Source organism: Hemitrygon akajei, unplaced genomic scaffold (assembly GCF_048418815.1).
Source record: "Hemitrygon akajei unplaced genomic scaffold, sHemAka1.3 Scf000080, whole genome shotgun sequence".
NCBI lineage: Eukaryota > Metazoa > Chordata > Chondrichthyes > Myliobatiformes > Dasyatidae > Hemitrygon > Hemitrygon akajei.
Genome location: NW_027331966.1, coordinates 1,633,897 through 1,652,250, shown reverse-complemented (window position 1 = coordinate 1,652,250; position 18,354 = coordinate 1,633,897). Strand labels below are relative to the sequence as shown.

At 44.1% G+C, this 18,354-nt stretch overlaps 1 pseudogene; it reads right to left on the bottom strand.

Annotated features, from left to right (window-relative positions):
* The window catches only part of LOC140722553 (uncharacterized), a 36,599-nt pseudogene that overhangs the window by 6,637 nt on the left and 11,608 nt on the right, over nucleotides 1–18,354 (bottom strand).

Sequence of the window (18,354 nt, the reverse complement as noted above, 5' to 3'; positions counted from 1 at the left end):
TCTCCAGCTCTGTATCACTTTCGCCAATCACCTTTCCAGCTCTTCGCTTCATCCCATCTCCTCCGGACTTCTCCTATCATTTCTCATTTCCCCCTCCCCCCACGACCTTCAAATCTCTTACTATTTTTCCTTTAGGTTAGTCCTGACGAAGGGTCTCAGCCCGAAACTACGACAGCGATTCTCCCTATAGATGCTGCCTGGTCTGCTGTGTTACACCAGCATTTTGTGTGTATTGTTGATCCCTGTGACAAGTCACTTTCGGTGATAATTCGTATGTGGATTTGGAACGGCGACGGATAAAATCTACGGCGACTGTTCTCTCATTTTACCACCGTGGAACCTATGGAATTCAACGTAATCGCCATCTCTCAGTATTTGCCCTGGATTACAAATATCTCTCTCCCATCCCTTATTCCGTGAATGAACTACACTGTCATACTTTACCATCTCAAGACTCTGCCTTGCTCCACGCCCCCCCCCAACCCACCACCAAGCTCAATTGTTTGGGAGTTATATTTACACATACATATACACACATATCTTGCTTAAGTTACTATATTGTAAGTAGATACTAATGAAGATAATGGTTTTAACTTCAAAAACGTGCTCGTCAGAGCCGACATAGGAGGATATTTCAGAGGAATACGTGGCTTGAAAAATGGTGCACGGGGGAGGGATTCAAATTTCTGGGGCATTGGAACCAGTTCAGGGGGAGGTGGGACCGGTATAAACAGGATGGTCTGCACCGGGTCTGGTCTGGAACCAATGTCCTAGGGGGAGCGTTTGCTATTGCTGTTCAGGAGGATTTAAACTAACGTGGCAGGGGGATGGGACCAAGTGCAGAGGGACAGAGGTGTGTTAAATGAGGGTAGAAGCAAAAAGTAGTAAGGTGAAAAGTAAAAATGGCAGGTAGGAAAATCCAGGGCAAAAAGCAAAAAGAGCCACTTTTCAACATAATTGTATAAGGGCTAAGAGTGTTGTTAAAACAAGCCTGAAGGCTTTGTGTGTCAATGAGAGGAGCATTCGTAACAAGGTGGATGAATTGAATGTGCAGATAGTTATTAATGAATATGATATAGTTGGGATTACAGAGACATGGCTCCAGACCGAGGATTGGAGCTCAACATCCAGGGATATTCAGTATTCAGGAGGGATAGACAGGAAAGAAAAGAAGGTGAAGTAGCATTGCTGGTTAGAGAGGGGATTAACGCAATAGAAAGGAAGGACATTAGCCTGGAGGATGTGGAATCGATATGGGTCGAGCTGCATAACACTAAGGGGCAGAAAACGCTGGTGAGAGTTGTCTACAGGCCAGTAGACAACAGTAGCAGTGAGGCTGGGGATGGCATTAAACAAGAAATTAGAAATGCGTGCAATAAACGAACAGTAGTTATAATGGGTGACTTCAATCTACATATAGATTGGGTGAACCAAATTGGTAAGGGTGCCGAGGAAGAGGATTTCTTGGAATTTATGCGGGATGGTTTTCTGAACTAACATATCGAGGAACCAACTAGAGAGCAGGCCATTCTAGATTGGGTATTGAGCAATGAGGAAGGGTTAGTGAGCAATTTTGTCGTGCGAGGCCCCTTGGGTAAGAGTGACCATAATATGGTGGAATTCTTCATTAAGATGGAGAGTGACATAGTTAATTCAGAAACAAAGGATCTGAACTTAAAGAAGGGTAACTTTGAAGGTATGAGACGTGAATTAGCTAGGATAGACTGGCAAATGGTACTTAAAGTGTTGACGGTGGATATACAATGGCAAGCATTTAAAGATCGCATGGATGTACTACAACAATTATTCATCGCAGTTTGGCAAATGAATAAACCAGGGAAGGTAGTGCACCCGTGGCTGACAAGGGAGATTAGGGATAGTATCAATTCCAAAGAAGAAACATATAAATTAGCAAAAAAAAGCGGCACACCTGAGGACTGGGAGAAATTCAGAGACCAGCAGAGGAGGACAACGGGCTTAATTAGGAAAGGGAAAAAAATATTATGAGAGAAAGCGAGCAGGGAGCATAAAAACTGACTGTAAAAGCTTTTATAGAAACGTGAAAAGAAAAAGATTGGTCAAGACAAATGTAGGTCCTCTACAGTCAGAAACAGGCGAATTGATCATAGGGAACAAAGACATGGCAGACCAATTGAATAACTACTTTGGTTCTGTCTTCACGAAGGAGGACATAAATAGTCTTCCGGAAATAGTAAGGGACCGAGGGTCCAGTGAGATGGAGGAACTGAGGGAAATACATGTTAGTAGGGAAGTGGTGTTAGGTAAATTGAAGGGATTAAATGCAGATAAATCCCCAGGGCCAGATGGTCTGCATCCCAGAGTGCTTAAGGAAATTGCCCAGGAAATAATGGATGCAGTAGTGATAATTTTTCAAAACTCATTAGATTCTGGGTTAGTTCCTGAGGATTGGAGGGTGGCTAATGTAACCCCACTTTTTAAAAAACGAGGGAGAGAAAAATCGAGGAATTATAGACCGGTGAGTCTGACGTCGGTGGTGGGGAAAATGCTAGAGTCGGTTTTCAAAGATGTGATAACAACACATTTGGAAAGAGGTGAAATCATCGGACAAAGTCAGCATGGATTTGTGAAAGGAAAATCATGTCTGACGAATCTTATAGAATGTTTTAAAGATGTAACTAGTAGAGTGGATAGGAGAGAGCCTGTGGATGTGTTATATTTAGATTTTCAAAAGGCTTTTGACAAGGTCCCACAAGGAGATTAGTGTGCAAACTTAAAGCACACGGTATTGGGGTATGGTATTGATGTGGATAGAGAATTGGTTGGCAGACAGGAAGCAAAGAGTGGGAGTAAACGGGACCTTTTCAGAACGGCAGGCAGGGACTAGTGGGGTACCGCAATGCTCAGTGCTGGGACCCCAGTTGTTTACAATATATCTTAATGATTTAGACGAGGAAATTAAGTGCAGCAACTTCAAGTTTCAAGATGACACGAAGCCTGGCGGCGGTGTTAGCTGTGAGGAGGATGGTAAGAGGATGCAGGGTGACTTCGGTTGGTTAGGTGAGTGGGCAAATTCATGGCAGATGCAACTGAATGTGGATAAATGTGAGGTTATCCACTTTGGTTGCAAGAATAAGAAAACAGATTATTATCTGAACGGTGGCCGATTAGGAAAAGGGGAGGTGCAACGAGACCTGTGTGTCATTGTACACCAGTCATTGAAGGTGGGCATGCAGGTACAGCAGGCAGTGAAAAAGGCAAATGGTATGTTGGCATTCATAGCAAAAGGATTTGAATGACAGGAGCAGGGAGGTTCTACTGCCGCTGTACAAGGCCTTGGTGAGACCGCACTTAGGATATTGTGTGCAGTTTTGGTCCCCTAATCTGAGAAAAGACATTCTTGCCATAGAGGGAGTACAGAGAAGGTTCACCAGATTGATTACTGGTATGGCAGGACTTTCATATAAAGAAAGACTGGATCGACTAGGCTTATACTCACTGGAATTTAGAAGATTGAGGGGGAATTTTATTGAAACATATAAAATTCTAAAGGGAATGTACAGGCTAAATGCAGGAAGATTGTTTCCGATGTCGGGGAAGTCCAGAATGAGGGGTCAGAATTTCAGGATAAAGGAGAAGCCTTTTAGGACCGAGATGAGGAAAAACTTCTTCACACAGAGAGTGGTGATTCTGTGGAATTCTCTGCTTCTCAGGAAACAGTTGAGGCCGGTTCATTGGCTATAATTGAGGAAGTTAGATATGGCCCTTGTGGCTAAAGGGATCGGGGGGTATGGAGAGAAAGCAGGTACAGGGTTCTGAGTTGGATGATCAGCCATGATCATACTGAATGGCGGAGCAGGCTCGAAGCGCCGAATGGCCTACTTCTACACCTATTTTCGATGTTTCTATGTTTCTAAAACCAGACTCGAGTGCAGTCTGTTCCTGCTGGTTTGTTTCTAAAGTGTTACTGTTCGTAACAAAATGCTAGAATCTATCCTGCCATACCCTATGATCGTAGTTTAAAACTCTTACCCCACCAGGTGCTGCATTCAATTAAACCTCTTGTCGTTCTAGCTCAGAGAAACTGATTCTTGGAAAACTCAGTGAGATAGAAGGTGCAAGATAATACTTCACAATGAAGTCAAATGTTACAGGAAACTTTACTGATACACTGTACATCTTTGCCTCAGTCAAAGTAAGAATTATAAAGCTCAATTGTTTAATCACATATTGTGTACCGTTTGTTATTTCGGTGTACAGTACTGATTTGTAACATGGAACACATCACGCAGCATCCACCCAATTGAGATTTCTTAAGTTTGGCCGGGTGGGGAGGGACTATCACCTCCTATATTAAGCTGCTAGCCGAAGCGAAGGTTACATAAGGTTAGATGAATAAGCGAATCGCTTCCCAAATTCACAGTAGGTGAACAGCCTCTCCCCAGTGTAAAGTCAGTGATGCACATTTGGTTGATTTGGCTGAGAGAATCTCTTCCCAAAGTCCGAGCAGGTGATCAGACTCTACCCAATGTGAATTCGCTGGTGTCCCCGTAGTTGAAATGACCTCATGTTTCCTTTTAGGGATATCGTCTTCAAGTGAATCGCCACACCACATACCCAAGCAAGGGTTAACACAGAAGTGATCTCCACAGGATAGCCCAAACAAAATCCACTCCTGCGGATTATTCGAATCCCTTCCCACAGTCGGAGCAGGTGAACGGCCGCTCCCCGGTGTGAACTCGTTGGTGTGCCAGTAGGTCGGATGACCGAGAATCCCTTCCCCCAGTCTGAGCAGGTGAACGGCCGCTCCCCGATGTGAACCCGTTGGTGTGCCAGTAGGTCGGATGACCGAGAATCCCTTCCCCCAGTCTGAGCCAGTGAACGGCCGGTCCCCGGTGTGAACTCGTTGGTGTGCCAGTAGGTCGGATGACCGTGAATCCCTTCCCCCAGTCTGAGCAGGTGAACGGCCGCTCCCCGATGTGAACTCGTTGGTGTGCCAGTAGGCCGGATGACCGTGAATCCCTTCCCACAGTCTGAGCAGGTGATCGGCTTTTCCCCAGTGTGAACTCTCTGATGTACCTTCAGTTGAGATGACCAAGTGAATCCCTTCCCACAGTCGGAGAAGGTGAACGGCCTCTCCCTCGTGTGAACTGACTTGTGTACCAGAGGGAGATGGAGAACATGCAAACAACTAAATATTTCAGGGATGGGGTAAGAAGGGGAGGAGGGGCATTAACGGAAGTTAGAGAAGTCAATGTTCATGGCAACAGGTTGGAGGCTACCCAGCCGGTAGATAAGGTGTTGCTCCTTCAACCTGAGTTTGGATTCATTTTGACAATAGAGGAGGCCATGGATAGACATATCAGAATGGGAATGGGACGTGAAATTAAAATGTCTAACTTCCGTTAATGCTCCTCCTTCCCTTCTTACCCTATCCCTGACATATTTAGTTGTTTACCTGTTCTCAATCTGCCCCCCCCCATTTCTTTCTCCAGAGGCCTCCCGTTCCATGATCCTTTCCCTTCTCCAGCACTGTATTACTTTCACCAATTACCTTTCCAGCTTTTAGCTTCATCCCACCCCCTCCAGTCTTCTCCTATCATTTCGCATTTCCCCTCCGCCCACTACTTTCAAATCTCTTACTATCTTTTCTTTTGGTTTGTCCTGACGAAGAGTCTCGGCCCGAAACGTCGGCAGCGCTTCTCCCTGTAGATGCTGCCTGGCCTGTTGTGTTCCACCAGCATTTTGTTTGTGTTGTTTGAATTTCAGATTTCCTAGGAGATATCGTCTTCAAGTGTATCGCCACACCACATACCCAGGCAAGGGTTAACACGTAAGTGGTCTCCACAGGATTCCCCAAACAAAATCCACATTCGATGTGCACTGGATTGATAATCAAACCGCCCTTGCGGGCACAGGAGAGTTCCAAATAGTGACCCTTGGCCACTAGCTTCCTTGTCCAAATGCTTTTGTTCTCTTTCTTTGCGTCCTTCTGACTGTGAGTGTCTGTGTCCTCGCTTAAAACGAAACAAACTGCGAGTAATGTAAACAAGCTGCAAGTCAGACAGTCCCGCCTCCTTGAGCTCTCTCTCTGTAAAAATCAAAAGTGAGCTGAGAAAGTCAGCGGCTGACGTCATTGTTAGTCCCCACCTCACTCAGGCACTCTCTTAAAGTGACAGTCCACAGCAAACGAAACTTAGGGATTCATAACACTTCCCCTCCCCCCCCAAAATTTTTTTGGCTCTCTTTTAACTGCAAGCTACAGTATATAAAATAATGCATGTATGGTTATTATGTAACACATTGTAGAATCTTGTAGAATCGTATACAAATACCAGATTGTGCTTCACTATTAAAACTGTAAGCTCAGCATCTGGAAAGACAATCGGCAGTGATATTGTCCGTGCTTTTCATATGCGTTATCACAATACCATATACTTGCAAAATCAGACCCTAGTTTAACAATCGTCTGGTTTTGTCCTTTACCTTAATCATAAACACTAACAGATTGTGATCAGTATAAACTACAAGAGGTTTCTTCTCAGACAAACATCGACATCAAAATGCCGCAAAGCCAAGATGAGTGACAACAACTCTTTCTCTAAGAACCATAGAACATTACAGCACAGAAACAGGCCTCTTGGCCCTTCTTGGCTGTGCCGAACATTTTATATGCCTAGTCCCACTGACCTGCACCTGGGCCATATTCCTCCAAGCCCCTCTCATCCATGTATCTGTCAAATTTTTTCTTAAATGTCAAAAGTGAGCCGGCTAAGGTGGAATAATTTCTTTGATGCTCATTGAATTCTCTCGAAAAGTAAGCTACAGGATATTCAACATCATCATCATCTTTCTGTAATAACACTGCCCCGGCAGCTTCATCACTGGCATCCACAGCTACAGAAAATGGCTTTGTAAAGTCAGGTGCCCTGAGCACAGGTTAATGACATAAAAATGGCTTTCAATCGATCAAATGCCTCCTGACAAGGCTCGGTCCAAACAAACTTTAGACGCTTCTTCAGGAGATTAGTCAGAGGAAGAGCGATATCAGTAAAGTTCTTGCTGAACTTTATCCAACCATTCCCAGAAACCTTCTAAGAGCCTTCTTACCAGTCGGAATAGGAACTTCAGAAATTGCCTGGACTTTTGCCTGAACAGGAGCCAACTTGCTTTGACCTACAACATAGCCAAGATAGGTCACAGTGGCATGTCAAAATTCACTCTTAGCTAAATGTAAGGCTGACCTGAGAAAACCTGTCAAACAGCTTCTCTACTGCAGAGATATGCACTTCACAAGTGTCAGTCCCTGTGACTAAGTCATCAATATAGGTCTCTGTGTGTTCTGACCCTCGAATTACAGAATCAACCGTTCTCTGGCATGATCCTGGACCATTTTTACATTCCAAACGGCAAAACATTGTATTCATACAAACCAGAACGTGTCACAAACGCAGAAATTACTCCACATCTATCCATCAATGGAACACACCAATACCCTTTCAACAGATCAATCTTTGTTGGAAATTTAGCTTTTCCAACTTTATCGATGCAATCATCTATCCTAGGGATAGGATAGGCATCTGTTTTTGTTACTGCATTTACCTTCCTATAACCAGTGCAAAATCTAATACTGCCATCAGGTCTGGGCACAATAACGGAGGGTGAGCTCCAATCTGATGCTGAAGGACTAATAATACCATTTTCCAGCATATTTTCAATTTTTTGCTCAGCCAATTTACACGTTTCTACTTTCATACGACATGGGTGTTGTTTAATAGGTTTGGCTTGACCAATATCTACATCATGTACTACGACCGTGGGATCATCGGGAAATAAATCTTTAAACTTCAGAATTAATTCCTTCAGCTGTTGTTGTTGCTTTGGCTGCAGATGAGCCAACTTGTTATCAATGTTTTCTGGAACAACCGAGTTCATTAGCCTAACTGGGACCATGTTTGGCTTGTGAAAAATCTCAGACGAGTCAATTGTTTCATTTTCAAGGTTACCAGATTCATATGTTTTGACAACAACACTCACAGATGGTGCCTGTTCGTCAAAATAAGGCTTTATCATATTTATGTGTACAACCTGTGTTAGTTTACGTCAGTCGGGCGTTTTAATAACATAATTCACATTATTAATTAGAGAGCCTATTTCATACGGTCCATTGAATTTCACCTGGAGTGGATTCGTCAATATTGGAGATAAGATAAGATAAGATATCCCCCACCTGGTATTTTCTTTCGCAAGCCTGCTTATCAAACCAACACTTCATTTTGTTTTGAGAAATCTTTAAGTTTTGTCTCACTCGACTACACGCTTGGTGTCGTTTATTTTTGAACTTCAAAACATAGTCTAACAAGTTAACATGTACATCCCCATCAATCCACTGTTCCTTTAACAAGGTCAAATGTCTCCTCAGTCTACAACCAAATACAAGTTCAAATGGACTAAATTCCAGTGATCCTGTACTGACTCTCTTCCTGAGAACAAAAGCAAATATATTCCTTCATCACAGTCTTTCCAATTTCAACACAGTATGTCTTAATCATTGTTTTGAGTGTAGAATGAGAACTTTCTACAGCCCTTGTGATTCCAGATGGTACGCAGATGATGTTATTTGTTCAGCTCCTAGTTAATAAACTACCTACTGAAATAATCCAGGTGTAAAATTACTTTCCTGATCAGACTGGATTTCTTTAGGCAATCCAGAAAAAGTGAAAAAAAAAACAACTTGGTAAGTACTTTTGCTACAGTTTTAGCTTTAATATTTCTGAGAGGTATTGCCTCCGGGAATCTGGATGCAGTACACATTATACTTTGTAGTTACTGATGGCCAGGTATAGGCTTCGGCAATGGGCCAATACAATCCACTATAACTTTAGAAAAGGGTTCACCGAATGCAGGTATAGACTACAGTGGGGCCACTGGGGTGACCTGGTGGGGTTTACCCACAACTGGACAAGTGTGACAGGTTTGCAAAAGGTCACATCTTTCCTCAAATTAGGCCAGTAAAATTATTTCATAAACCTGTTTACAGTTATATTCACTCCAAAATGGCCACCTAAGGGCATACTGTGGGACAAATTTAAAATTTCAGCCCTATAAACTTTAGGAACTAGAACCTGGTGAACAATTGCCCATTCCTCACTCGCTGGTATATGACGTGGCCTCTACCTCCTCACTAACACTCCATCCTTGAGATAATACCGTACTGGCACTTTCTTAATCTCATCATCTGAGAGACCTGTTTCTGTTAAAGCTTCAGTCTCAGGGTCTCGGTTCTGTTCTGCTATAAACTCCTTCCTAGTCAGGGATAAATCTTTTTCTCATCAGACTTACTACCTGAATCCTGTTGAAACAATGAAGGCAGAAAAGTCCCTGACAATGCATCATAACCGGAATCCTGATTTTGGCCATCATGGGTATCAGAATCATGCTGCACAGATCCGTCTGCGTCGGCAGACTTTTTAGCCATACTTTGAGTTACTGGGCAGGAAGAATAAATTTTAAAATCCATCTGTGGGTCGTCAGTGGTTGGCTTAGTTGTCAACAGCACTGCAGGAACAACTTTACCATCTGCCAGGTCATTCCCTAACAGCAAAGTTACATCTTCCACCGGTAAACTGGAGCATAATCTGATCTCAACAGATCCCGAAAACAACCCTGACTGTAAAGTTACCTTGTAGAACGGCACAGAAACCACACCGCCCCCAAAGCCTTTAATAAGATTTACCTCACCAGTTTCAGTCTCGTCACCAAACTTTAGAACGCTGTTTAATATAAGTGACTGAGAAGCCCGTGTATCTCAAACAATTTTCAGTGGTACCGGGGTTGAACATTCCTTTAACAGCACAATCCCATTTAACATAAAATGATCGTATCTCTTCTTAACTAGGTCAGACCCCTCAGTCCCTATCTGAGCCTCAGCAGAATGTTCAGAACCCTGTGGGTTTACAGGTGCTTCAACAGACTGAACAGAGGCATTTGGGACTGCCTCCTTTTCCTTTTTCCTTATCTGAGCCTCAGTCAGAATGTTCAGAAACCTGTGGGTTTACTGGTGCTTCAACAGACTGATCACAGGCATTCGGGACTGCCTCCTTTTCCTTTTTCTTCCCCAGGAGGCAACAATTAGCCATCATATGACCAGCTTTCTTACAATAGTAACAAGTAAGACCAGAATATTTCTCCTTCAAATGCTTCCCTTCATCCTAACTCTTGTCACTAGTCCCAGATTTAATTTCTGGTTTACCCTGGTGATCCCTGCTCCTCTTTTGGAAGCTCTTATTCGGGATAAACTTAACCTTATGAGTTAAAGCAAACTCATCTGCTAATCTAGCAGACTCCTGCAAAGTGGCAGCATCCTTTTCATCTAAATATCTCTTTATGTCATCAGGCGCGCACCCTCTGAATTCTTCAATTAAAACCAACTCTTGCAAGCTGTTAAAATCATCATTTATATTTTTATATGTGCACCTGCGGTCAAAACACAAAAACGTCTCATAAGCAAGTTCCATATAAGACTGGTTCACAGACTTCCTCAAATTTCTAAACTTTTGCCTGTATGATTCTGGAAAAAACTCGTAAGCTTTGAGCACAGCCTGTTTCACAATGTCATAATCAGCTGCTTCATCAACTGTCAAAGCAGAATAGGCTTGCTGAGCCTTCCCCTTAATTACACTTCGTAAGAGAAAAGGCCAACCCTCTTTTGGCCACTTTAAACTTTGAGCAACCTTCTCAAAATGCTGAAAGTATTTATCAACCTCTGCTTCGTCAAATGGAGGTGTCAATTTAACTTCCCGACGGACCTCAAACTTATCACTAGGGTCTAACGCTAGACCCCTTTGCTGCAATCTCTCTATCTTTTCCAGCTCGAACAGCCTCTGCCTTTCTGCTTCCTCCCTCTGTTTTTCTGCCTCCTCTCTTTTTTTCTGCCTCTCTAGCCTCAAACTGCCTTGACAATCCGCAGCCTCCGCATGTAATTTTTTTCACTTGCACTGGAGCTCAAGCTCATGAGGTTGACGTTCAGGAAACACCTCCAACTCCTCCACTTTAAACACACCCTCAGATACATAATGTTCGGCTATTACACTCCGCATCTGTGCTCTCTTCATTGTCGATTTCCCCTGAGCATGTTTTAACCTTTTAGCAATACATAACAACTCAAACCTTCTGGCGTCCTCCAATGCCTGGCACTTCGAGACAGATATCAACATCCATTGCTACTGATTTTCCACACACAAATAAATCAAAAGGAATTTCCCCATTGAAATCGATAATTAATGACTACGCCCCCAAATCTGTTCATATCCCGGATGCAGGCTCAAATTTTGTTATGAATTGTAACGCTTTAGAAACGAACACCAGCAATAGGCCACACCTGGAGTCTGTTTTTTATTGTTAAAACCATCTTTATTAGATTCTACTTATAATATAATAACTTAAACAAGATAAACAAATGTGTTATGTATATATATGTGTGTAAATATAACTCCCAGACTATTGATTTCGGGAGAAACAAGGCTTGGAGTCTTGTGACGGCAAAGTATGAAAGTTCAGTTCAACCATGGAATAGGTGATGAGAGAGATATTTGTAATCCAGCGTAAATGTTGAGAGAAGGCAATTGTGTCGAATTCCACAGGTTTCATGGTGGTAAATCGAGACAACAGTTGCTGTAGCTTTTACCCGTCATCATTCCAAATCGACATACGATTTATCACGGAAACTGACTTGTCACAAGGGGTATCGTCCTCAAGTGAATTACCCCACAACACCCAGCAAGGGTTAACACATTAGTGGTCTTCACAGGATACCCCAAATCAGATCCACTCCTATGGATCAAACGAGGTGACATCCACACATTTGAGTACGCTGAATCGATAATTAACCCACCCTTATGGGCATAGGAAAGTTGCAATCAGTGACCCTTGGACACTAGTTCATTGGTTTCGATCCTTCCATTTTTCCTCCTTCGTCTCCGTCTGACTTTGAGTGTCTGTGTCCTCGGTTAAAACTAGACAAGCTGCACGCGATGTAAACAACGTGCAAGTCAAACTGATCTAATTTTTTAATTTCTCTCTCTTAAACTGGCAGTCTACAGCAAACGAACTCTAGGGATTTATAACAACGGCAACTCCCCATTGTGAGCTGACTGATGTGCCAGTACTTGGGATGACAGAGTGAATCCTTTCCCACATTCTCAGCAGGTGAATGGCCTCTCCCCAGGGTGAACTCGCAAGTGACTCTGTAGGTTGGCTGACCGAGTGAATCCCTTTCCACATTCTGAGCAGGTGAACGGCTTCTCCCCAGTGTGAACTCGCTGATGACTCTGTAGGCGGGATGACTGAGTGAATCCCTTCCCACAGACTGAGCAGGTGAACGGCTTCTCCCCAGTGTGAACTCGCTGGTGTCTCTGTAGGTCGGATGACCGAGTGATTCGTTTCGCACATTCTGCACAAATGAAGGGCCTTTCCTCAGTGTGAACCCGCTGGTGTGCCATTACGAACGATGATTGAGTGAATCCTTTCCCAAAAATACAGCAGATCACCAGCCTCTGCCCGGTGTGAACTGACTGGTGTGTCCGCAGGTGGGAAGACCAATTGAATTCCTTCTCACACACAGAACAGGTGAATAGCCTTGTCCAGTGAGAACTTGCTGATGTACCTTCAGTTAAGATGACCGAGTGAATCTATTCCCACTGTCTGAGCAGATGAACGGCCTTTCTCCTGTGTAAAATGACGGGCGTGCCAGTTGGTCAGATGACCGAAGAAATCCCTCCCCACAGACTGAGTAGGAAGGATGTTCGATTGAATCCCTCGCTCCACTTCTTAAATATCTGGACAGATACAGCAAAACTGGCGTGCTGTGTTTGAGATTCCTGGAGACAAATTCCTTCTCGTTTTAACCTGTGAAATGATTTACAAAGTCCATCAATGGCTGTAGGACATTTCAGATGAGATTACTTGAGTCGCCAAATTTTGATCTGGCTGTTCCTCACTGTTACAATGAGGTTCAACCCAAGTTGGACAGAGAAATCATCTCCTGACTGGGCAGAGTGCTGGTATCTGGAATGACCATTAATTCCCTGATGCTCTTCCTGTTTCTATAAGAATGGGGCATTTCTGCCATCTGCAATCTGTACCCTGGCTCAGTTTGTCTCACTCCATTGGTATTATTCCCTCTTCCTGCTGAGCTGCATGGGTACCTGGCCCCACAGTAACTGAAACACTCTCATGCAAATTGTCATTGCTGACGTGCATCTGGAATTTTCTGTTACGTATTATTAACTTAAAGTTCCTCAATTTTAACGCCATATAAAAAATCCCTGCTGAGGTGAATGGTTGGTCTGCACAGCTGTTAAAAGGATTTAGAGTGAATATTAGTATTACTTCTTGTGGAAAATTGCAATACAGAAACAGGCCATTTGGGCCATCTGGTCTGTGCTGAACTAATTAAACTGCCCACTCCCACACCCCTACAATCCAGGTACCTACACGAACCTCTTAAATGTTGAAAACATGCTCGCATGTACCACTTGTGCTGGCTGCTCATTCCACAGCCGGATGACCGTCTGTGTGAAGAGGTTTCCCCTCATGTTCACCTTAACCTTTCACCTTTCACCCTTAACCCATGGCCTCTGGTTGTAGTCCCGCACCATCTCAGTGGTAAAAGCCAGCTAAGGGGAGTAGGGGGCGACCGTGGATCACAAGGGAAGTCAAGGACAGTATAAAAATAAAGGAGAAGATGTATAACATAGCTAAGATGAGAGGGAAGCCAGAGGATTGGGAAACTTTTAAAGAGCAACAGAAGATGACTAAAATGGTAATACGGGGAGAAAATACTAAATTCTAAATTCTCCTAACTTCCTGTGTATACAAGCCTGACTTTCCCGGCTCCTGTTTGATTCTTACTGAGACAGACAGAGGGGCGGAACTATTTGACTATGTAGCATATTTACACTTGCTTGCAGCTTGTGTTTACATAGCTCGCAGTTTGTTTTATTTAAGCAAGGACAGTCACAAACACAGTCAGCCAGAGAGAAAGAAAGAAGATGGGCAGTTAGAAACAAAGGGCCGAGTGGCCAAAGGACACTGTTTGTACTCTCCTATGCCCACAAGGTGGGTTGATTATTGATGCAGCGTATACTGAATATGTGATTGTCACTTTGTTTGATCCATTGGAGTGGATCGTTTGGTTTGGGATTATCCTGTGTACATCACTTGTGTTAACGCTTGCCTGGGTGTGGTAATTCAGTTGAAGAGGTTCCCCTGTGACCAATCACTGTTGGTGATAATTCGTATAATCCATATGGGGATTTTGTTGGAGTATCCCGTGGCTACCACTTTTGTTAACCATTAGCTGGATTCGGGTGTGTTATGTGGTAAACACCTGTGAGAAGGGATATTCTGTGGAAATCACTGTCAGTAATACTTTGTGTGTTGGATCTGGATTGGGAGTACCTTGCGGAATCTACCTGTGTGTTAACCCTTGCCTGGGTGGTAGTTCCTGCTGAAGACAGTACTCCTGTGATAAGCTGCTTCTGGTGATAATTCGTATATGGATTTAGAACAACGACGGATAAGACCTGCAGCGACTGTTATCCTGTTTTACCACTGTGGAATTTGTGGAATTCAACGTAATTGCCTTCTCTCGACATTCACTCTGGATTACAAATCTCTCTCTCTCGTCTTTGATTCCGTGGATGAACTGAATTTCATATTTTACCATCTCAAGACTTTAAGCTTGGTATTCCCTGAGCTCAGTGGTTTGGGAGTTATATTTACACATATGTGTATTCATAAAACTTTTAGCTTTTGATTGTTTTGCTTAATTTGTTATATTATAAGTAGATACGAATAAACCAGTGGTTTTAACATCAAAACCACACTCCAGGTGTGGTCTATTGCTGCTGGTTCATTTAAACGGTTACAGGAATGTAACAGAGGTATTCGTGTTTATGTCTTTCTGGGGAGCCACATGTTAACACCTTCCTGTCTCTCTGTCACACCTTGCCAAACAGGTGGAACTAGGGGCCTGCTGGGTAAAACTATGATTCCAATGTCTGTAATCCTGCTCAACCAGAGTGAGGAACTCTCAGCCTGGGCTTCCTCAAATAACACCTGGGGAAGAGAGTGAGGAACTGTGGTCCAGTCAGAGATGACTGTGGCTGTCGGTGTTTTGTGGGATGTTTCTCAGGCCCCCACCAAACTGAACTTCCTATACTGGGAAACATGCATCCTGTCCATAACTGCAGATGCCCAGCAGCCGAGCGGAATAACTGAGACTGAGCGATTTTGGATGATCGCTTTTCTCTCCTTTGGGGTAGGCAGGAATTCACAAGAGATAATCAATTTGGCTACAAGCACTTGAGGAGCTGGCCACAATACTGCAGGGGCCCTGCCAGAAACAGAGTCCCAAGTAACAGAAATATCCACTGAAATGATTGCAATCCGGTAAACAATTGTACAGAATCGTATGGCTTTCGACTGCGGAGGATGCGGAGCAGCCGGTGTCACCAGTGTCGAGGCGGCCGCATCGGGAGCAGCGGACACAACAGGCGACCCCGGAAGATTCACAGGTGAAGTGTCGCCTCATCTGGAAGGATGTTTGGGCAACGGAGAGAGTTCAGACCTCCGGCCCTTTCACTGCGACACCCCGAACTCCACATCAAATCCGTCCAAACGAATCTGGGCGAACATTAATGACCAATAAATATAATTCCTCTCAGCGATCAGCTGTCTGAATGATCCCCTGACTCTGAGAGGAAGGGGTATCTATGGTCCACACTGTCAGGGTGTTGAGTTTACCAGGAGACAAAGACTGCAGGTACGAGAGGTTTTCTGTTGACTAATACACTGTGTGTGGACCCCGCTGGCAATTCTGGTGTTGTGACCCGAATCGAGACAAACACCACGCTGCCCTCTCCACCAACAACACGGCACAGCCGGACACATAACAGGGGACATTACATCCCACAACACTGGATTCAGTGATGAAACCCGTGATTAATGTTGTTGTCCCACTGGAATGTCCATTAACCCTAACCCTAACCTTGCAATATTGTGTAAAACCCCGCTCCCCACACTAACACGGGTTATGCAGACCAAAGAACAAACTGCCGGAGGAACTCAGTGGGTCGGGCAGCATCTGTGGAGGGAAATAGACGGTCAACATTTCGGGCCGAGACCCTCCCTCTGGACTGAGTGTGGACGGGAAATAGGCAGAGAAGAGGTGAGGGGTGGGGATTGGGTAAGAGCTGGGGAGTGAGAGGTGGATCCAGGTGAGGGGGGAGGTGGAAGGTGAAAATAGTGACAAGGGTGGGAGGTGAGTAGTTGCGGCAACACGGGGCTGCAGAAGATGGAAATTAATTCCATAGAGGATTAACAAAGAGGTTAGAGTGTATTTGTTATAGAGAATGCATTGAAGATTCACCTGACTGATCCCTGGAGCGGTGGGGTCACCATATGAAGAAAGATCAAATGTGATAACCCTTTCATTTAGAGAATCGAGGACTGAGATGTGAACACATTGAAATGGACATCATTACCGGTTGAACCAGGGATCCCAGTCTCTGAAAAAGGGTGTGGACTGTCCCGGACTGTGATGAGGGGAAAAGTCTCAATTCCGAAGGTGATGGATATCTGTAAATCCCCTCCACATAGGGCGGTGAAGACTCAGTGATCATCCTCGGGTAGAAAAGAGGCCGGCGTGGAGGTGTGGAGACCGAAGGGATCGAGGAAATGAGGATCGGACAGAACCGTGGCTGAGATGGGAGAGCAGCCGCCATCTTGTTGATGGTTAGAGGGGCCGAATAGCCACCTCATTCTATTTCTCAATTGATGTTTCAGTGTTCTTGTCCACTGAAGCCGGAGGAATGTGAATAGAAATGAGTGTTTATAAACACAGAACTGATTTAAATGAAACGTGAACACTTCCTGTTTGGGCTTGAATTATGTTTCGGACCGGGATGGGAATCGAGCCCGTGACTCTGTGACCTGTGGGTGGAGGGAAATGGATCGGTGTAGATATGATGTGGAAAAGTAGACATGTATCTGGTGTAAGTATGGAATAATGTGGGGAATGCGGCGGATGGGTCGGGCAGGGTGTGAGGGGAGAGGAACAGAGTCACCGGTTCAGGTGGGAGACCCTCCACCCGTCACCTGATCCCGTTTGCTCCACGTTTTTCTGCAGATCTACAGCATCTGCGGGTCACTGCTCTACGTGACCGTGTAGCTTCATCTTTCCCCGTTCAGACAAGGCAGTGAGATCCGGATCTGCCACGTCCTCTCATTGTGGGTGGACAATGATTTTTGTTCCTGCAATATTTTCTGCTGTTTCATTCACTGTTTCGACGTGCTGAAGTGCAGCCGATGTTTCTGGGTGTCTGACCCATTTATGTGAGAATTTAGCCTTTTCTATTTACCAGAGCTTCTCATAAATGTGTAAAGTTTAATGCAGCTTCACTTCAGAATTTCCAAAGCAACAACCCAGTTAGTCAAATAGTTCCACACAATTAAAATAGTTTATTACATTTTTATTTTTTCTATTTTTGTACTATATATCTATACTTATTTTAAATCACTATTGTTAAAATATTTTGTTAAGAATTTCGTTCTACTGCTACCGCAGGGACAACGAATTTCATGGTATATACCGGTGCTATTAAACCTGATTCTGATATTGATATGGGAGACCCACCACCGGTCACCTGATCCCAGTTACTGCAGATCGTAATGTGAGATTGAAGCCCTTTCCATATATTTGCTTTCCACAGAAATGACAACAGTTCAGTTTCCTTCTGTGGTTCCAGAGCAGAAGCTTAGTCTGTCTAATATTTCCACACAATTAAAATGGGGAAATTTGTTTATTATCATCACGTACTGAGCTGATGATCTTGCCTGATGTACCATCCACACAGATCGATACATTACGACGGTACATCGAGCTGATACACAACAAAAAAATAACTGTAACAAAGCATTATGGCTGCAGAGAAAGTGCAGTGCAGATTGACATATGGTGCAGGGTCACGTCGAGTTACATTGTGAGGTCGTGTCCATTTTATCATTCATTTGGCTTATAACTGCAGACAGGAAGCCGTCCTTCAGCCTGGTGTTACGCACTTTAAGGCTTTTGTATCTCTCCGCCAATGTGGGAGCGGGTTTGCAGCAAGAATGTCCAGGTTGTGAGGATCTTTGAGTACATAGCCTGCTTTTCCGAGGGAGGGGAAGTGTAGGGAGAGTCCATGGAGTGGAGGCTTGTTTCTCTGATGTTCTCTGCTCTCCAAAGTTTTCTGCAGTTCCTTGCAGTCATGGGCAGAGCAGTAGCCATACGAAGGCGTGAAGTATCGACAAGGAGCTGAACCCTCGGCCTTC